A 22,437-nucleotide genomic window follows, 5' to 3' on the forward strand; every position below is an offset into this window, starting at 1 on the left:
AGAATGAAACAAAGCTTGCTTTTAGAAATATATTTAAAATCATTATCATTCATTTTTTTTCCACGTTATATATCTCCTTGAACCTTGTACATTCATCTAATCCACAGTTTGCTCCTTTCTCACATGCACAACTGCTTGCAAACTTTGTCATGTACTATCTAACTTCACTTAGAGTTTTCTTTTATTGTCATCCCAAGAATTCAGGTCACAGAGAAACAAACTTGACAACCCAGGAGATGAGTAAAGTCATCATGAGTGAACACACATAGTCACCTATGTGAGAAATTAGTATGCAGTTAGCTACTCTACAAATCTAAACTTCTATACCAGTTTGCTGGCTCCTAGTTGTCTTTTTCGTCCCAGTGGAAGTGCAGAACTTTATATAGCAAATAAAAGCTCCCTGATTTTTCACAGGCAAATTTTCATAGACCTCTTATAAAAAGCTCACAGACCTCCAGGGATCTGTGGGCTATCTATGGAAACCAACACAAGCGGAAGCATGCCAATTTGTTCCCGCCATAGAAACTCTTTGTAGTGCACAAAGACTGTAAAGTACTTTTATGCCACTTTCAAAAAACATCTTTTTCAAATTCAATTTCTAGTTAAAAATACAGACCTGTATTTGTAAGTGGCTTGTCTGGGTGAAAATGGGAAATCTATGAATTATCACAGAAAGCTGATTGATTGTGCGTCCAATAGTCCTGTGTTTTCCGATTCTAATTACCCAAATAGTTGAGAAAATTTCCCTCCTGCTCAGTAAAGACATTTGTTTGTGTTTCTAGACAGAAACATTTCTCATGCATAATGAAGTATTCATGGCAGTAGCATAGGCTTTGACTTTATACATCGGTATTATTAGCACTTTTTACTTACCTTTTAAGGTGGTAGAGCACAAAGAGCTCTGCCAGAGAAGCTTTATCAAAACCTACAGTGGCAGTTCAGGGGATTACCAGCCACAGCTGTCTGCCTTCTGCAGGGGGAATGCCAGCCCTCAGCTGCTCCCTTTGCTATCCTGATTGCAGTGTAGATACAAATGCAGTTTGGTTTCCTTATGATACCTGCATATAAAAAGCAAGAAGAAAATTAGTTCATGGAAGAGGCAGTTGCTCTGATATCTCAGGTCACAGACAGCTGCCCTCTAGCAAATCTAGCTGTGGTCATCCCTGCATTGAATATGTTCAAGTTAAAAATAACCTGAGTTTGTTTTTGTTTTTGTTTTGTTTTGTTTCTCCTTTTTTTGAGGGGGTGGGGAATGTCTGATCCAAGTTGTTTCATGGCCCCGTAAACTTTACAAGGACAGCTGAAGGAGGGCATAGGTTGGGAATGAACAGCTGGCAGCTGTTAAGATGGCATTGTCAGTGAATGGCACTGCTTTCCTACATTTGCACTGAAACAGAGTTTGAGCATTCAGATAATCATCTATGACATCTGAGATATGGGAGCAGCATCAAGCAGATGGGCAAATACCTGCTTAAAGCTAGCTCGAGTCACTGGAAAGGACATCTGGTGCTTCAGTGACCCTGCTGCAGCTGAGCAGCAAGAACTCTGCTGTGTTTATGAACTGATATTTTTCAGAAGCTTGTACTCTGAGTGGTATTTTTGAATGAATTTTCACAAGTTAGACAAAAAAATTCTGCTGTCAGATGTGCCAAATATTAAGTCCTTGTTGCAACACATGAAGTCACTACAGCTTCTCAACAAAACAGTGTCAGGAATGTAATTAAGATACTTAAGCCAGCAACGTTTTCCTTCAGCCTTGTTCAGCAAAATCATTTTATCTGAAACTCTTCACTCTGAGGCACCTGCTAGTTTGGGAGCTTTCACATATTTTTACACCCTCCCCCCCCCAAAGGAAAAATTAAAAAAGTTACATACACCTGAAAGCTGAATTTCTAAAGACAAATTAAGGGCACCTGTGACTACATTATCCTTTAGTCTAAAAGTTACCATGTAAGTCCTTTCCTCTTCTCTTACATCCAACCCCACACCATCATATTTTTCTAAGTAAACACTGGGGCCAGCATACAACACTAAAAGTATATAGAAATGACTAATATGAAAGGGCTGAGTAAAAGGCCTTTAAAAATAAACCAAAGATAAATCATTACTTAAGAATAATCGTTTTGTTTGCTTGTCATTAGACATCTGTACATTTACACTGTAAATGTTCCACTGTTTGTCTGGGTTCAACCGTAACATCTTTGCAGGGATGTCTTCTTCTTCCTCATTGTTTTTACTTGGTTTCTAGGGTAAACAAAACCAAATCGTTCCATCCAAAGTTGCTACAGCATTAGAACTAAATAACTGTATAGGATGGAAACTTAAATGCAAGCCTCAGAATGCATCAAAGGTGCACTTTCTTGCCCCCTCCCCTTGGTAGCCCCCAGGACCTATTTGCAGTGACTTGGGAGAATTCAGGGCAGAACTTGACCTGAAGCATGTAAATCTAGCCCTCCTCTTCCTCCCCCTTTTCAGTCATCTGCTAACATTTCCAGACCACAAATACTGTACGACGTCTGAACTGTTTACTTTGCTGGGAATGCCATCTGCGTGGTGGCAGCTGGGGTGGGAGAGAAGGCACATGCGCTAATCAGTAGTGATAAATACAGACAGTGGACACAATTAGAGGAAATTGTGCTGCTTTCCAGAGCTCTGTATCTTTGCATGCTTCCATTAAGTACATAAACCTCTTCTAAAACTGATGTCAAATATCTGGATTATTTAGCAAGAAAGCAAATTCAGAACATTTGAAGAGAGATGTCAAACAAGCCAGTTTGGGCAAAATGCAAAGACTACTGAAAGTGCTTAAGTCATTTATGACTAAGTGCACTTTTTAGCATACTACAGTATACTGGAATCAGCAAGGGAAAATAAAAAATGACTAAGTATTATCAAAAGGAGTATGTCTTAAGAAATCCAAAATGAAAAAGCAGTGAAGATCTGGAGAAAAAGTTTCTTGCAGACCAAAGATAAAGTCAATAACCACATAACTGACGGCTGAGTCTAAATCCTAAAGAGGAATTGCTGGCATAACATTTAAATTTTCAATAGGCATTTAAAAGGACTGCTTACATTTGAGCTATCATTTTCACTGTGTTATAGAAAGGGAAATTCAGTCCTTAAAAGCCCGTCTTAATGTATTCAGATCTGTAAATAAGATGATAGCAGAGGAAATTTTAAAGATTAAATTTTTGCTCATATCTATTTGCTAACAGCTCGGTAACAACAACCTCTATACACAGAATCACAGAACGGCTGAGGTTGAAATCCCCTTCTCAAAGTAAGGCCCATGAGGGAGCAAGTTCCTCAGGGAAGCATCCAGTTGGGTTTTGAGTATCTCTGAAGACATGGACATCACAACCACTCTGGGCAACCTGCTCTAGTGTTTAGACAGCCTCACAGGAAAACAAAACCAAAAACAACAGAAAAAAATATGTTTAAATGAAATTTCCTTTGTTTCAGTTTGTGCCCATTGCCTGTTATCCATTCCCCTGGGTACCAGCGAGGAGAGACTAGCTCTGCCTTCTTTCCTCCCTCCTATAGGGTATGTGTAAATATGGATAAGATCTCCCCAAGCCTTCTCTTAATTAGGATAAAATGGTAATAAATATTAATAAAATATTTAAAATGTTTATTTTGGAAATACTTCAGAAGTATCTTCCCTGATTTGTCCCTGATTTCCACACTGAATACAGCTCCCAAGAGATGGGAATATTTTCTAGTCAAGTACCATTATTGTTACGAGTTTCATCAACTTCAGCAGATCTTACTTCAGCAATATTGTTTACTTTCAAACTGTATCTAGGTAACTTATTTGGTAAGACTTTCTCCTCTTCCCATAAGTATGTTAATTTTACACATTTCAACCTTTGTTTTCTCACTCTTGGAATTTGTCTAAAATGCACAAAATTTCAGAGCAATCAATAACAAGAAATGAGCTCAGTCCTTCAGCAAGTCTACAGCTGCACTAAACCTGAAGGAACTAAATGACACAGAAGAGGCTTAATGCCCTTTAATTTATGGAATTTGGATTCACATCACTAACTCGATTTGCCTTAACTTGGCTGTCCTTATTTAGAATTGCCTGGAAACAGAGGTTTAATCTCCAGTGTTGCACTTCTCTATGTGCAAGTCTTAAAAAAAAAAAAAAAAAAAAGACCACATCATATTAGTCTTACAAATTTAGCTGATGTTGGTTCACTAATAAAAAAACTATGTAATCAAAAGTGTAAAATGCATTCACATCAGTTAAAATAGGATTGTCACTATCTGCTCTTCACCTAATTCACCCAAATCCTGTGGGTTCAATTTCCGGTCTTAATGGAGGACTTCTTTTTGTCTTCAGCAGTTTAGCTCAATAAACTCTTCCAATTTTATCCAATTAATCTTAGATATTTTTTTCTTGAAGAAGAATCTGGAACTGCAGACCAACTGCAATGAAAAGGAAGAAGTTTTTCTACCAACCACAGTGAGTGATTCCCAAAACATCAAATAAAGCACAAGCAGATTATTCTGATATATTAAAAATAGTGAATTACATTGCTTTGCATAAATTTTAACAGAAAATTTTAAAGTCTTGAGTTAGCATCTGAATTCCATTTAAATAAATTAGCCTTAAAAAAATCATGTTCTTAGTCTCATGATTTTTCAGTTATCTTGAGATTTATGACTACCACCACCACTGAAAATTTCAAATACCTTCATAAAAATTGAATGGTGTCTGGCCTGATTAAGGTTACAAAAGAAAATGGAGAAGATATTCAAGGCTTGATGTGCAACAAATGGTGAACCATTTGTGTACTGGTTCTTATTCTTCAACAGTGCATATCATTCATAAATTCCCAGTAGTGAAAATGGTGTTAACAAGATGCATGAAGAACAGATTTTGATAAACTGAGGCAATTTACATCACATCAGAGATATTCGACAGAAAAACGGGCACTTACACAAACTCTGCTGTCACCTTCAATATCATAATTTAAAATTTGAAGCACAAGACCTGTGACAAAGCAGGAATGCTATGTTAAATCCTGTTTTTCTTAAACTCTTCTTTGACACAAAAGTTTTGCTCAGCAGCAGCCAAACATTTTCACATGTCCTAATGTTTGCAGATTTTTGTTATAGCAACAAGTGCTATTCCCCGTTTTTGTTCTTAAAGAAATATTTCCCAATTCAGAAATGGAGCAATGATTGAACTGTCTAGCTAGTTTAATAAGTGAGTAGGTTTGGTAACAAAGCAAGTTACTGAAATGGCCACAGAGATTTTTGTGGTTGTCAATGGACTTTGGAAGTGCCATCTCTCCCAAAAGAACCTCTGGTGCACAATCCAATTTCTATCTCAACTATCTAAAGTTTCTTACTTCTAATTAAAACACTGTATGTGCTAGTTAACCAGGAGAATAATAAACTTAAAAAGGTAAATTGTAATTTTAGTTCTGAGGAACAAATTTACTTTAGGCTTTTTTAGGGGAACAGCATAGCACTACTTCTTACACAGCTTTACCTCCTCCACAGAACTTTCTGTTCTGGAGGAAAATGAACATTTTGTGTTGTAAGAAGAGATCTTTGAAAAACAACAGCAACAACAAAACAAGAACAGAACAGCAGCTACTCTTGCTACCTGAAAGATCTTGGTGACAATGTCATTTTTTCCAGAAGAAAATCTGCAAGGCCTCAGGATTTCCGTAAGCATTTTGGACTACTGGGGTGGAAAGGTGGTAGTTTTGGTAATGGTTGAAAATACCCCAAACAGGGTATGATGATTCCTAAGTTCTCTTCCCCAGATTCAGGAGAATATTCCTTCCCATACACTTTAGAGTAAGATAGGGAGTAAGGAGCGGCATGACAGTTCGTCCCCCTTCTGCTAGTGGTGTCTGAGAAGCAGCCACAGGACAGGTGTGTTTCTTGGGATGCGTTATAGAAGCACATGGCAGAATAGCAGCAGTGAGACAAGCAGGAAGCAACCAGGTACATACAAACAGAACACCCCAGCCTTTCTGGCTCTGAACTATGCATATAATGTGCAGCCCTACATGCATTTTCATATAAAGCAGTTTCTTTCTTTAATGGAATCCATTAGAGAGATATCTGAACTCCTGTTCATCCTGCTGCCACTGATGTGCACTAGGCACAAACAGCACAGTCCAATTCTCTCTATTTTCTTCCCTCATGAGTCAGAAAGTGTGTATAATGTGCTAAAAGTAGTTAGAAGTGGCGAGATTAGTAAATTAATGAGCTATTTAGTATAATGAATAAGGCATCATTCAAAGACTGCTTTTTAAAATATTCTTTCCCACTCCTCAGTGAGCCTTGAGAAAAAGGTATGCCAGAAAGTTGTTCATGCTAGAAATTACGTTCAGGCTGAATTTACCCTTTCAATAGGGGTCAGTAGTTTACAGAAAAAAAAAAAAAAAAAAAAAAAAACATTGAAAGAGAAAATGTGGGCAGTATGAATGACAGTGAGAAAAGCAGTGAAACAAATTCTGTGGTTCAAATATGTTGCTCTGTTGTGTTCAGCTGAGCAGAGATGCCTTCATTTTGCCCACTAAAAGTCTCCTTGGGTCTCTGTAGCAAGTGCAGACACTCATTCAAGACTCAGTCAGAGCAGAAGCCAGGGTAGGTGTGCAGCCCATTGCCTGCAGGAACCTTCCTCTTCACAGACTGCTGAAAAACAGGATGCTGCCTGGCTAAGTGAGGTCCTTCATTTAGGATGTTTCACATTAAAAAGATTAGCTAGCATTGTAAAAGGCAAGATATCTGTGTTACCTGAGAATAATAACCACAGAATCCTTGAAATGTAAATTCTTGTTTTTACATATATTCATTCATGCAAATACAGATCCTGACCCAGAAATTTTATTCAGTTGAGTAATCTTCCTTTGACTTCAACAGTATTCTACTACATATGAACAAAGACACTGTCAGGTTTTGCATTTGAACAGTATCCTCCATTTGACTTCAAATGGGACTGTTGTATTATAAAAACTCCTAAATCATGCCAATTTGTCCAGACGAGATTTCAAATCTTTTTAATATTCAGCTTCAGCAATACAGAAAGCAACACTGCCAAACACTTCATAAACATTCTACTGTGCTCACATTTTGATTAGAAAATTTTCATAAAAGCCATTTCACATGGGTGTTGTCACCTGCCCTATGCTAGATGCATCATCTCCTCTGTGCAATTAGTTACAAAAGCATTGAAAAATTAGTTTATGACCTGGAATTGAGTGTTGATAAACCCTCCTGAAGACATACCCAAAACATAACCCAGGAGAATCCTCAACAGATACAAATGATTTATACATATACAATAGCACATACAGCAACCTAACAAACTAAAGACCTACCAGGAGCAGCAGTGACTAGTATCTGCTTTAAAAGGAAGAACGTAGAAGAGACCATAACTGAGGAGTAAGAGGTTGAATCCTCAAACTAGGGAAAAGTACAGAGCACACTAATATTTGGGGGGATTTACAACATCCGTGTACTTTCTGATGGAAATACAGGCAAGGAAGGAGCACAGAAAAAGAAAGGTTTGGGCAACCGCCATGGAAAGTTGCACATTGACAGTACACTGCTGCTTCCTTATTTAGGAGATAATACTTGGTCTTCTGAACCACAGGTTCACCTCACCCACCACATGATCTACACTGCCATAACAGGAGCATCCAGAATACACTCATTTTGGCCTCCTGTTCCACACATGCCGTCTGCTGGCTGTCTCACTACCTCGCTTGCTCACAGGACGCCACTACAGTACTTCAAGGGAGTGTATAAACAGGAGGGGAAAACACTGTTTACTTGTGTTGATAGTGATAGAACAATGGGGAAAGGTTTTAAACTAAGATGGGAGATTTAGATATTTAGATATTTGGAGGAAGTTTTTCACTCAGAGGGTGGTGAGGCACTGGAACAGGTTGCCCAGAGAGGTTGTGGATGCTCCATCCCTGGGGGCATTCAAGGCCAGGCTGGATGCGGCCCTGGGCAGCCTGTTCTAGTGGTCAGCAACCCTGCTCAGAGCAGGGGGGTTGAAACTAGATGATATTTAAGGTCCTTCTTAACCCAGGCCATTCTATGATTCTATGATTCAGTGATTCTGTGATTCTACTGATGCACTTGGGACACCACCATTTCTGATGTGGCAGTGGCTGTGGCTTCAAATTGCAGCAAAACTGATAAAATAACCAGCTGCCATGAAAAGGGTTGTCCCTGCACTTCCCCTCTTGCATGCCATCTCCACCTCCCTTGTGCCAGCTGTCGTCCTTGGCTGGCCACATGGTGAACCAGCTCAGGGAGATGGGCAGCACCATGACAGCACTCCCAAAAAAGGCAGTTCTCAGCTTGGTGTTGTCTTAGTCAAGTTGGTCATTAAACAGCAGCAAGCACAAACAACTACTAAAAGCTATTTTTCACATGTGGGTTAGAAAAGACAGAAGCTGTGGTATTCCTGTATGAACCAAGAGACCCAAAATTCCCCAGTATGGTAAGCGCCACTCTGAAAACATTACATTCTCTTATTCCTTGGAGCAAATCATTGGGGGCCTCATACTGAAAATATATTTATATATATATATATGCTAAACAGACCAAAACAGTAGGTTAGGAGCTGAAAAACAAAACAAACTAAACATAATAAATCATCAACACCTCATAGCATAAGAAAATTCCTGTGTAGTGTCATCTGCTGATTATTACAGTTTCATTTACATTGGAATTTGCATTGTTTCCATGCAACTTTTGAGCATCCAAATAATTACAGTTGTGTTACTGTATTATTTTAAATCTAGTCAGTGAAGTGAATAGAGGAGCCCATCCCTGTGTTATTCTGGCCAATATTACATTCTATTACATAAGAAATGGGAATTAAATCAAATTTAATGCACCATTTTAATAAGATGACAACTGCAGTTCTAGATTGCAATTATGGAGATAATTACAATTTCATTGGTACTGCTTAAGATTAAGAGTACAAAATTTACCTTGGATGAACATTTCATTATCTAAGATGAACCCAAGCTATTTTTCTTCTAAATCATATCTTGGCTTATTTTATTTCTTAGCTTTGACTGTTTAATAAAGGCATAAAGAATTTTACAGGTAGAGTATATCAAAACAGGCTAGCTGGTTCAACGTCAAATTACTGTACAGTGATTTAAAAAAAAAAAAAAAAAAACTAATTTTGAAACAGTTCTGGAGGCTGAGTATAAAGATTATTAAACATAAGTTTTATATATGCAGAAAAATCGCTTTTGCATGAATTCACTTTTAAAATGTTAATATATGCATAAGAAAATTGTGTTTCTTAATCTCTGAAGAAACACTTATCACTAGGAACCGCTTAATTCTTTTCCTGTGCTTGATTTATTAGCTTATGAAATTATGCTAATAGTTTGCATGCTAATGGTTTTGGGGCTCAAATGACCTGATTTTAATAATGAAGTAATTTATGCAGTAAATGTAATCAGCATCTATGAATCTCACTTAAAAGAACATATCAGTGATTACCTATGCTAAAAACAAACGCTTGTCAGCATGGTACACAGTATATGTTATGACAGGGAACTGGGATGTGTTCAGTTCATCATACCCTTTAGGCTGGTTGAGTCCCACTTCGATGAGCTACACTAAGGCCTACAACTGCAGCTCCCTTAACAGTTTACACAGCTCGCTGTCAGCCAGCTTCCTCACATGGTCACCTTTTAAAGAAAGAAAACAATGGCAGGAGATGGACAGCACCAGGACTGAAGGCTAACCTGGAGACACTAAGAATTGCTCCATGAGTAAAAGACCTCAGTGACAAAGAAACCTCACACACTTGGGTAGAGGAGGTTGCAGGAAGAAGGGAAAGTGTGTGTTTAGTTAAGAAGTTTTAAGCTTTACAGGTGGCAGGAAAAACTGCGCTTTTATTAAGGATGTGACCTGCATGGCATATAAAAGGTGAAACTCCTTGCAACATTTGGGCAGCCAGTGTGAAATCGATCCTTCACAAAGATTCTTTCCTAAAACAGCTGTATTTACAGACCTGCTCACTGCAAGGATGTATTTGAACCTCCATCACCCTGCATCACTTCCTGCACTGTTCCTCAAGATGAGAAGAAATTCAAGACTGTGCTCTGAAATGTAAACAGCAATGGTTTCTTTGTAGTAATGGATGCTTATGTTTTGATAACCTGCTGAACATCAATATTCACATTGGCATAAAAAAAAAAAAATCAAAAATATATTACTAGCTGCCAAAGATGATCTAACTGTTCAAACATGCAGACAGAAGCTTCAGGAGTTCTGACTGGACATTATCCAAAATGTATAAAGTCAATGGAAGAGCTGGATCATCCCTTCCCCAAAGAAAATGAAATGCCTAAAGGCCAGAAGTCCCCTCCCCTTCCAAAGACCAATACTGAAAAACTGTATTTTGCTTAATAAATATTAATAAATACCTTTATTGCAGCATCTCAAGCAGATGGTGAAAAAATGGCTTAGAGCACTACATGTATTTCCTGAGTTTTTAGTTTTGCAAAGCACAGAGGTGATATGCTCTGAGTGTGGCTAATGTTTTTTATCCCAGGATTCAGACTCATAGATTCATGTGATTTATTTCTTGTCCCTCTAAATACCTGAAAGAGGAAAACAAGTGTGACACTGTAGGGTTTGTTATCTTTTATTCTGGTCGTAAACAGACATACATAAGACATGTATGGATCATCCAAAAACAGCTCATCAGAAGTTGTTCAGACTGTTCCTTCTACAGACCACATAGGCCTCACCGAACAGTGAGATGCATAAAACTTTTGAGTAGGGCCTCTAAGAATCTCATGAAGGCAGTCTTGGTATAAAACGTGAGATAAAGGCCAGGCTGCTGCCTGCACATAGCTTCAGAGGATGGCGAAGCTGACCCTCTGTTTTAGCCCTGGGTAGGTGCTGGGCGCAGGAACAAGAAACCTGCTGAAAGTGTCCCTGTAGAAGCAGAAACAGGGCTTATCCTGCAAGCTGCAAAGTCTCCTGCTCCAGAGAAGCCCAGGCTGGGCTGAACTCCGCTAGTATAATAATAAGAGCAAACTTGATCAAAGCCTGTGTGTTTGCTTTAGAAGTGGATGCCATACACTCTGTTACCATAGAGCCGTGACAGCTTAATGAGCCATCACCCATCAGCTGCGCTGCTGTTACTATGTGTATGTCCCTGCCCTGCCCCCTCTCCCCAGAGAAATGATCCTCAGCCCCACCGAGAGTCTCGCAGACAAGTCCTCACTGCACGGAGCTGCCTGCTGCCATCCATCTGACAAACCCAGGCATCCTCATCTCGCAAAACAGGATTTCTGGAGGTGAAAACTCCCCTCCTCCATTTCCATACGCTGTGCCTGGAGGACACTCCCCTGACAAGAGGGCCCTGCTGTCGGCAGAGGCAGGGTCAGGAAGGCAGAAGATAAAAGGACAAATTTCAAAGTTCAGACATAGTTTTTTTGGCAAACTGTAACAGCTCAAAGGGGTAAGTATCTGTCTACTGTACTTGGAGCTCTGACAAGAATAACTTACCACTGACAAACTCGGCTCACAAACACCACAAACCCAAGCCACAGAGCCCTCAGTTCTGGTGCACGCTTCCCATCAGACACACACACAGACGCCCAGATAGTCAGCATCAGCATTTCAAAAGCAAACAGGAAAATCCCGACATGCTCCTTCTCCTCCACTTGTGGGAATCTCAGCTTCCCCGGCTGGGTCAGGACCTGGGGCCCTGTGGTCTCTTCAGCTGTGAGAGGAAAGGGAGCACTGCAGTTGCTGCCCTCTGCTCCTGGACAAGGGTTCAGAGGCAGACAGAGGGCTGGGGCTGCCCATGTGCTGTTGCAGTGCCCATCAGCAGCCTCGCCTGCTCAGCTTTGGCTCTCTTGCAACGTGGGGAAGCCACCTCAGCCCTTCTGCAGAGGCACCGAGGTGGTGGTTAGTTATTAGGAGATGCTTGTTGGTCCTGCAGCGTTGCACTCATTTTGGCTGAGAGCTTTCTGCAAGAGGGTGAAGGTTCATGTTTGTGTGTGTAAAAGTACAAAATCTGAAGGGAAGAGCTTGGGACCTGGGGTGCTCCCTCACCTGCTGTGGTTCTGGAAAGGAGGCACAAGGAGGAGGTATGCATCCGTGGGCACTTCACTCTAGCCTGGAGGGCTATCTGTGAGGTTTCATACTGACACAACAAAGTATTGACACACTAAAACACAATATTTACAAACAGACTAATCTGTCCTGGGAATAATTCTAACACCACAACTCCAGAAATTAGCTCAGTAGAAACCATCCTTTTATTTACTTACCTACATCAAAGCAGAACAGAAACACATCACAATGTAAGCAAAATGCTATATGATTTGAATCTATCAAATTATTAATTAGCTGTCTTAAATAAAGCAGTCTGTTAGCAGAGTCATCTTCATCCTACTCTTGTTTCTTACGCTGTGTCTTGATTTAATATTAGGTTTTAAATACTTCTGGGCAAGGATTTGTTTCCCTATATACTTGTTTTACTCCCAGTAAACAGGCCTGCAGTTTCTAAATGCAATCAGCAATAATATTTATCGTTTTTTTGTGTGCCTATCCAGAAAAAGAAAATTGTTACCAGAATAACACTCAGAACAATAACAGGATGCAATTGTGCACCCTATTCTTCAAGCTCACATGCTTCACTCCAGAATCATGCCAGCTTGTGTGGAAGTCAGCGGGAAATGTGACCAAATGAGGACTTCTGATTTATTTTCCAGGCATCTCTCTGCCGGATTTATCACAGCTAATGCCTTTTGTTTCTTTCTCTTCATACACTAGGAATGTAAGTAGGCCACAATGGCAAATCTGCACATTTGGTCAAGAAAGTTACTGTGATTTCAAAAATAGGTGTGAAAAACACCATGTTGCAAGCTGGGAAGGGAATAAAAATATGAGATTCAATGTATTCATTATTTTTAGAAACAAGAACAAGAAAAAGCCTGGCTTCCAGGATTGCTATGATGCCTTTCCTTAGTCTCATCACTCCATTTTAATTCCTGGACTCTCAGCAGCCCGATATTCCTATATCAATGTGTGCTCCTGCAGAACACTGATGCTTCCTGCCTAGGAATGGTTAAATGTATGGATACGCGTTTCTGCACATCTCTGCCTCTTTTTCTCCCCATCCCTGCTCCTGAATCAAATGCCTCCTGCCTCCTTCTGTGTTGCTTCATGGCTCTTTGACTCCTCTCCTCCTCCTGTGGCCTGCTTCTCGGTACCCCCCTCTCCTCAGCACAGCAGCTTCAGGCCAGGGTGACCTCTCCCTCAGGGTCTTTTGTCTAGTTGTCTCTGTCATCGTGGAGTGACAGGGAGCAGGATCACCACCCCAGCGTCTCCCTAATCAGGCAGCACTCACACAGCTCACACGCCTGCCTGCAGGCTTCTGTCTTTAATGTGACATTGATCATCATGACACAAAATGGTCACAGATATCTCTTCCTAAAATTCAGGAAAGTGACAGCTAGAGACAGAATCACTATTCTATGGCCTCAAGACTATATGGATTATTCAGGTTAGGATAAATCAGGATGGATATTTGCCCTACTTCCATATTCTAGCTATTAATAACCAAAAGCACGCCAGATTGTGGCTTGTTCTGTGTGACTGCACAAGGGAGCAACGCTGCCTCCCCCACACCTCCCTGTACACATGCACAGACTAACATTTTTGGCTAATATCTGAAAGACATTTGCAAACCCAGCCTTTGAGCTCGGAGTCAAGCCTCAAGCACATGGAGGCCCTCCTTCACCAGGCAAGAAAAGGAAGCCAAGACAGGCTGTAAAAAGATACAGAAGACCTGTTCTTTGGTCTACTGACCCAGAAACCCTGCAGAATACAAACTGCTTCCCTCCCTCTGCTTTCTTCAAGCCACAGTACAGTTCAGTTCAGTCAGTCAGGGCTCACCCCCTTCGATAAGCACATTGCCTCAAAATGTACCTACTTCTGGGAAGACCTGGTAGAGAAGATGGTGAACACTCACCTAGAGAAGCCCAGTCACACCAGTCCCAGAAAGATTCTTATCCACTGTACCTATACAGGATTTCAGTACAAAGAAGCAGCACTTCCTCCTCATTACTGAAACAAAGAGAGGGAGAGCAAGCATATAGTTACAGAAATAAATCAAGTTGCACCTTCCATGGCTTTAAAATAGCAAGTGAATTATCCTCCACAATGAGTCAGTGCTCACCTTTTAGAAGGATGTGAGACAGAAATTGTACAATGTTTCAATGTTTCATTGCAGAATGCAATTGCAGAATAACTTTTTTAAGCCTTTTTTTTTTTTTTTTTTTTTTAATTTTGGAAGATTAAACCCTCACAAGCTTAAAGTTCTTCCACTTTTTAAAATAGTCTTTCAAATGCCAGATTTTGCCTTTGGTTGCAAAGGGAAAAACAGATATTTTGCAGTCCACTGAGATGAAAGAACAACCCTGACAGCTGAGACAGCTTCCCTGAATAGGATCCCTCTGCTCTTGGGAGTTGGAAAGCTATTCTCTGCCATCCCTTTTGGGTCACTTATGCAATCTGCTCTAGCAACTGGTGCCAGTTCAGCTCAGCTACAGACCAGACTCTCTGGACAGTTGAAATGCCATTCCCTGAATCTGCCTAGGAATAAAGTCTTTATACTTCTGTCAACCACCACATACATGGCCTATTACTGTAAAGCATTACTGCTAGTCCCAACAGTTAACCATTTTAATTTTGAGATGATAGTTCTCATATGGCAACTGCATCCCACAGCAGTTATGCAGGTAGTTGAACTCTCTTTTGTCTGTGTTTCTAGCCAGTACTACATATTTTATTCATCAGATAAAAAGCAAGCAAAGCAATAATAGAAAGAGTAGGTCAAACACCAACAGCACTGCATGAGCCTCAACAACACTCATTTGTCCTCTCCTGCTTCTCCCGCAATGCTCCAGCCACTGTTGACTCTGATCTTACTTAGTTGACGCATGGCCTCAGCAAATGCAGTTCATAATCTCCACATCTTTTGTCCTCTACTGAGTGTACTGCCAGTATTTCTAAGCAGCAGCCTCAAACAGGCTCTTCCTGCTCAGCTCATTTAATAACTAGATTTGCTAGATCTCTACCCATTATTTGGCAAAGGGCATGATATTATTTGCCAGGTCCTATCTTGGGTAGCTCTTCCAAAAGTTGTTTAGGCCAGAGAAATAAAAAGTGTCCTTCATTTTGTTTCAGAAAGAAACCCTTAATTTTTTTTTTTCCTGCTTTCTTTGATTCTAATTGTAATATTATCCTAGGCAGAGACATCTTCAAACAAATACTGGTCAGAGGTCTCCTGAGGACCTAAACTAGGTTTGCCTTTGTACTGAAAACAGAAAGAAGAAAAACCTTCAGGTTTGTTACATGAAAAGGTTAGTCAGGAAATAACTTGGAGAAAGGAGAAAAGAAGTGTAGCAGTTCCACACTGCAAATGTAATTTTAAATGGACTTTCCAGGGGGGTAAGAAAATTAAAAAAAAAAAAAAAAAAAAAAAGGAATTTTTTTTTTTTTGCATCCCTGTTAAAAGATCAATCCACAATCTTGTTTGCTGACCTTTCTAAATTTGGGGACTGGAGCAGATCATTATGGATGGCAGACAGAACAACCCCTCAGAGGAATTACAGAGAAAAAGGCACAGGCAGCCTGAAGGAGTAGATTGTTTTGAAAGAAGCTAATCTATGAGCAGAGACAGAAAGTGAGAGGGAGATTTCTCCCCTTATTGCCTATACCTATCAGCCAAAATCTGAAATAGGAGATCCTTTCCAACAGTGATTCTCAATATCTCACTAATATAGACTATGTCTTAACAGCTATGGTAGAGCCTGACATACCTAATGGATTAAGTTTCAGATCAAGGCTACATGAATCAAGAATGACTGCTGGACTGAAAGCTGGAACTGAAACAGGGAAACAAAAATTCTGGAGAGCAAATAAAGAGAAATGGGATCATGTCCACCTAGAAGTGAGACTCAAACTCAGAAAAAGCTCACGCTTGAGCTACAGTGAGCCTCTGTTCACTGTAGAGGCTTATCGCTCTATTGGATCCCACATTATAATTAGCAAATGAAGCATCAAATGATGAACGTTTGATTTCGTTTGCAAACATATATATACACAAGATGATGAATAATCAATGCAAAATACAAAAGCTTACCAAATTATGTAATTATACATTTCCTGCAGATTTTCTGCAGTTTTTCTTATAATGTCTGAATGTTGCTTGCCATGTTATCAACAGCTTTTTATTATTTAAATATTTAATCCCATGATTAATGCATTTCTGCATTAAACAGATATGAAATTTGGTGCTGCCATATAAAAGGTACAGATGTAAAACTGATATTGTATGTCTTTTGCTCAAATATAATTCTGGCTTTGTAAATAACTGATAAATTAAAATGAGTTTCAATACAAATATTCCTTTATTTTTATATTATTCCTTATAATATACAACATCTGATGATATTTATGGAGACATGCTGGAGCTCTTAAGGTTATTTTTTCCCATCTGACATTACAATTATTTTCCTCTACATGTATTTCAGAGAAGCACTAGTCCAATAAAAAACTGTTCCTAGGGAAATTCCCTTGCAGAACACTGTCAGCAAGAGCTGGTACCAGACAAACAGGTGGAAGACACATTAAAGTCAACTACCTAAACAAATCTAAACTCACCCTCATATTTCTCTACGTAATAAGCCAGAAGCTCAGAGGTTGAGCAACATGCACAGGAGATGCGTGAATGTAGCAACACATGTCCTCAAAGGCTACTGGGACACAAGCAGCAATTTTGCAGCAGCATACTATAGACTTACCAAGTATATAAACATATTTCTTAGAGTAATGTTAAAATATCAGATGGCTTCTTTCACATGCATGTGAAGCTTTTGTACACCATGGGAGCCTCTTTTTGTTCAGTGTCTGGGCACTACTCCCTGATCCAAAAAAGAAGCAAGAGACTCTCCCTCCTTCTCCAGTCCCAGGAGTGTTTGAGATTCACATGGTTTTGTTTGCTTCACTGAGAAATGGGAAAAAAAAAAAAAAAAAAAAAAAAAAAAAAAAAAAAAAAAAAAAAAAAGGTTAAAAGGAGGGTCAGACACTCATACCACTCTGCTTTTCTGTTCTTATGAAAGGGTGATGTTTGCCTACCTAAAATAATTTTATTTACTCAAAAGGTAGGGGGGACTTTAGAGGCAGAACACAAAGGTAAATCTGGTTCTGCAGAGACAACCAATAAGGGTTCTCAGAAGATAATTCTGAGATCAAAAGTCAGTTTAGCTCTTAGATGCAACTTGGGTGTTCTTACTGATGAAAATTGTCACCTAATTCCTGGGAGGATTTCATCAGCGTAACAAAAGACACCAATAATCCCACTTAAATGCCTTCTACAAAAAAACTTATTTCACCAAGGAATTGATTCTCTAGGGAAGTCTCATTTCTCCAACAAGCACCAAAAATCCAAGCTCATGCTTTCTCTGATATATATCTATAAAAGATACGTCTGATACATGAATACATGCATTTACTAGTTGGAGCTGTTTATATATGTTAATCCAGAAATAATTTATGTTTCCATTAGACCAATAGATGACCCTAAGTGAAATCCGGACTGTACATCCATTACTGGGCAGCCTTTGGACCCTGCCTTGAGTATTATGTATACTGCACCATTTAAACTTGAGCATGCTCAGTAAAGAAATTTATTTTAAGAGCAAAAAAATGAGAAGATTCTTTATTAAGCATATCCATGTCTTGAAATTTCATCAAATATTCTGACAGTAACTCACTAGGCCCAAGTAAAAATTTTATTTAACTACCCCTGATTTAAAACTGTAAAGAGTAAAAGTATTTTTCTTAAATGAATGATGCTGAATCCATTTTGGGCCACATCATGATGCCAAGTGTGCCAAAATAGTATCAGCTATCATTGTGTACTGGGTTTCCCAAGAAGTTACAAATTGATTTGCAAGGTGAGTTAAAAGCTTGGGATATGTTCTCTATGGAAACAAAACTCAGAATCTCAGGGCAAGTGGTGGGATTTTTTATTTTTGTCCACATCAGTCGTTAGGAATTCATTCATCAATCTCTAGTGACTTAATCACTAGGAACACGAAGCAGAAGCATTAATATATTTTTGGAAACTAAAGGAATGTACACATGAACTTTGAAATTCAGAGATGGACTGGATAGAGCAAAGCTTATTAAACTACTTCTCTACAGTTATTTTCCATCCTTTCACTACCCTGAAGATGGATGCAGGAGGTTAGAATAACAAAACTATACATCAAACATTAGAGATGAAAAGACTTTCACCGCATCTTTTCCTTCCTCTGCCCCAAATGAGGTGCAGCAAGCTAAAAAAAAAAAAAAAAAAGCATATTATATCCATACCGTCACACAAACAACCTCAGCTTTCAAGACTGCTGTGGGCTACAAAAATAATATTATTTCAAGCATGCAGACATACCTTCCTGAGTAGACATCCAGCATTGGGAAAGAGACCTTGTGCCATGAAGCCATCCCTTAAGTAACTGATTAAAATATGTCTGTGTATCAGCTGGCCTATCACCTTAGGCGGCAAACTGAGGAATCTGAAAGGGAAGTCAGAAGAAAATAAACTATTCTTGGACCATCGTTGCCTTGCAAGTAAGCTCACTTGGCCTTTGAACAAGCTAAGCATTTTAGCCCAGCTGCACTCCAATTCAAGAATTTAATAGTGCATTGGAGATACATACATGGGCCACCCACCTTACAAATGGTAATCTCACTGTAATGAGCATAGTTCACTCGTAGTTCCAGGGCAGAAGGTGACAGATGGGAACAACATCCTGTATATCGATAAGAGAACTAGAGAATAATAACAATGGCATCTTTCCTTGAAAGCTGCTTTGGCTCTGCTTTTTCCAGTGGGACTGAGTCAGAGGCATATAACTCAGCAAGCTGAAAAACTGTTAGGACTTCTACGTTAACCTCTGTACATGGGCACTATGCGGTACGTCACATGCTAAGGATGAAAAGCCTTCTTCTGAGAAAAACGACCTTCTTTTTCAAAATGTGGGTTTGGATGTTTACCCACACAGGAGTGAAATCATCAAACCCAGGTCAGTGTTTTCATTTGAGACTAACCCAGACCACAGATCACAGACATGGCTGTCTTCTCTTGAACTTTAGGAGTGCCTGGAAGTGCTTGGTGCCCAACCTGGTATTTTGAATTTCTTTTATAGGTAAACTTTAACCACAGATGTTAAAATGATATAGGGTCAAATATACAGTGAAATGAATATTCTGGAAAGGGAAGGGAAGATGGAAGAGAAGACAAAAGTATTACTACCATATCGAAGAGCAGGGAGAGAGGACATCAAAGAAAGCACACGAGGTAGCTCAGGGAGTCTCCATGAGTTTAAGCTTTGAAATTCAGCATCCCAGAAAGGCTTGGATCTCTTGTCTTTCTCTGGTACTCTGAGCTAAAATCTCTAACAAAAGAAGCCCAATAAAATGGAAGCCCAAATTCTCATTTCTGAGCTGTACTTCCCTGAAGTTTGGCTCAGGAATTTTAAAGGAGCAGGTGGAGTTAGGATCCAAACTTTCACGGTCTTAGGCATTTTAACCTGGGGCATGAAAGCTGGCCAATGCTCTCTGTGGCTGTGTGACAGATTGCCACCCCATGTGCCATGAAATCATCTGGTGAGCCGCAATGAAGGTTGTGGCATCTATCCTGCAGACATTGAAGAGGGGAGCAATGGAGGCTGCTGAACAATGGCAAGAGGTGTCCTGACAGAACTAGCAAAGGAGGCGTAGGTACCATCTATCTGCCTCTTCTTGTGTTAAGTTCATCCTAGTTACTATCAGTCCATCAGGATTATGAAACTTTATTACATCCACCCACAAAACCAAGGAATTAAAATTAAAAAAAAAAAAAAAAAAAAAAAAAAAAAAGAGGGGAAAAATTATCTCTAGTTCAAACACTGAAGATGGAACAAGAACAAGTCTTGTACAAACATTTCAGTCAAATAAACAGGGGAATTCAATAGATGCCAAGAAATTTATATTAGGGAGTCTCACTTAGGAGATTTTAACAGCCTGCATAGTAGGCTTCAGTGGAATATTTTTGTATGACATCTTAACAACAAAAACTGATGAAAATTCACATTGTTCACAGTGAAAAGAAAACATCAGGTCTTTTTCCACTGTCTTCCCTTTGTTTTAGTCTTGCCTTGTTATATTCTAACTTAAGCCAATTTGGGATGTTAACAGCATACAAATATGCTTTTCCCATGAGATGTCAGGAAAGGGTTTTTTTGTTGTGGTTGTTGTTGTTGTTTTGAGCTAGAATTGTGTTAAGCTGATTACTTCTTTTAATTTCTTCTTAATAATAAAGCATTTTTAATTGTTTGAATCCTAACAGTTGATACAGCTGTTTAGAGAGCCAGGGAATGCAAATGAAGACTAAGAAATTCTTTCAATAGAAAATCAGAACTCTATGCTATGGCAACAGCAATTTTTCATTGAATTACAGATTCCTCAGGGTTGCTTTCTCCATATTGACAAGATCATTTCACAGGGAGAGGAGGTAAGGGAAAAGAGAGATCTTACCGAAGAAAGAGAATTGTTATGACGAGCAATTAACAACATATACACCAGCATGTCACAGTGGGTCTTCTCCTTTCATTCCATGAAATAGACTGATTATAAAAACGCTTCCCATTTGAGTGCCTCAACCATAATGCAGTTTGCATCAAGCTGCATTTTCCCTCAGGCTGAAAAATACTGACATCAACAGGAACACCACATGTGTTGAACCTGCCATCACCAGCCTGCAAAAACCGCTGCCCTCACTATTTCTCATACATCCTGGTGAACTGCCTGCTTGCACAGACCGGGCTAACTCAGCTCCACTATGAAGTCTGCTGTCACAGGGACTCGTGCTTTGCCATTTCCCCCAAATATTTGCATTTTTCACATGCTGCTTTTTTGATGTCACCTCTTCCCTTTAATATCCATGCCAAACCGTTACAGGAAAAACAGCCTTGAAGCCTGCATAACCTCCACTTCACTTGCATGTTAGGGAAGAGATTCATAATGAGTCGTAATAATGTAAAGGCTCGTTTACATGACATTATCAGCATATGCAAATTAGCCTTCTCTAATCATATCAAAGGTGGTATTGACAGAGTTGTGATAAAATGTGTCTTGATACATACATGGCACTATTTTTTTTCTTGTTCTTAAAGGGGCTTTTTCTTATTTTCATTGCTGGTAGGATCTGCCGTGCATTCCCCACTGAATATCACTACATGGTTTCTTAATGGAAAACTAAAGGCGTCTTTATTGTTCCCTCTCCTTTTCCAAAATTCCACTCATATCTATAAAGAACTACCCTTTATACCAATTAGTTAGACAGTGAAGGTTTTTTTCTCTTTTAATCACATATATGTGAGTAAGAAACAATCCTGGGCACTAAATCACAACTGAATAGTAGGTTTTCTAAAGGAGTTACTTGTGTCCAGACCAAATGTTAGGCAGCAAAACCCTGGAGAGCTAATGGTGGCCTATGGTCTGTATTTGTGAGTTTAATCTGGGTACAGCTACGACTTGTACTGCCACGAGATACTGGACCAAAAGTTTACACAGATTCTATGGCATTGCTGCCTAAGCCTCTGTGTGCACTGAAGTCCTCTGTCTATGCCTCAGCTCCAGAAGGTTTTCCTGTGAGGAAACAGAAATGATTAACCAACGTGGTTTCTCTCTACTCCCAACCTCCTGGGGTATCTTGCACCTTTGAAATCATGGCTTTTTCATGGCAGTTTAAACAACTGAACAATATTTCTACAAAAAACAGGGTGCTGAAAGAAAATCACTTTGCTTTCTCTTCAAATTTTAAAAACATTTAAGTGGCACAAACCTCGATATTTTACAGAAAGAAGTCATGGAAAGAACAGCATAACCACTTATTTTCTGGTCTAGAAAATCAACTCTATCTTCAAAATTAAAGCTTTAAAAAGAATCCATATTTTATCAGACTTAGCTTTTGAACATACTAAAAGAAAACAGGCAATACTTCTGATACTGTTAAGAACACGGTAAAATGAAATACCAAATATGACAACAATCAAAGACAAGTTACCCTTTGTGTATTGGGATCTCCACAACATAAAGGTGCATAAGATAAAACAGAAAAATAGAACAGAATGTGCCGTTTTATTTTCTGTTTGCCATGTTCAGATTCCAGTAATGAACCTCAGTGATGGGGTGGCACTAAGGGGCCTTAAACATCCATTGTAGACACATTATTTTTGAAGGTCATAACTGAAAGATAAACAAAGTTATCCTGCTCTAATTTTCTTAAGGTTATCACAGAAAAAAAGGACCCATCTTCAAAAAACATTTGTCAAGGATCTGACTGTGATA

The 22,437-nt window shown here is 39.3% G+C and overlaps 1 long non-coding RNA gene across 9 annotated transcripts in view; it reads left to right on the forward strand.

Annotated features, from left to right (window-relative positions):
* LOC116486857 overlaps nucleotides 1-14,229 on the forward strand; it is a 37,535-nt gene extending 23,306 nt beyond the window's left edge. For 4 of the 9 annotated variants that reach the window (XR_004253011.1, XR_004253006.1, XR_004253008.1 and 1 more), the window contains one exon: nucleotides 9,561-12,415. This is a non-coding gene — a long non-coding RNA (uncharacterized LOC116486857). Of the gene's footprint in view, nucleotides 1-9,560; nucleotides 12,416-12,587 lie in introns of those variants that run through there. The other 5 variants (XR_004253009.1, XR_004253010.1, XR_004253012.1 and 2 more) reach the window with 4 other exon arrangements.
* The last annotated feature ends 8,208 nt before the right edge of the window (nucleotides 14,230-22,437 follow it).

The sequence above is a fragment of the Aythya fuligula genome, chromosome 2 (genome assembly GCF_009819795.1).
Source record: "Aythya fuligula isolate bAytFul2 chromosome 2, bAytFul2.pri, whole genome shotgun sequence".
Taxonomy (NCBI): domain Eukaryota; kingdom Metazoa; phylum Chordata; class Aves; order Anseriformes; family Anatidae; genus Aythya; species Aythya fuligula.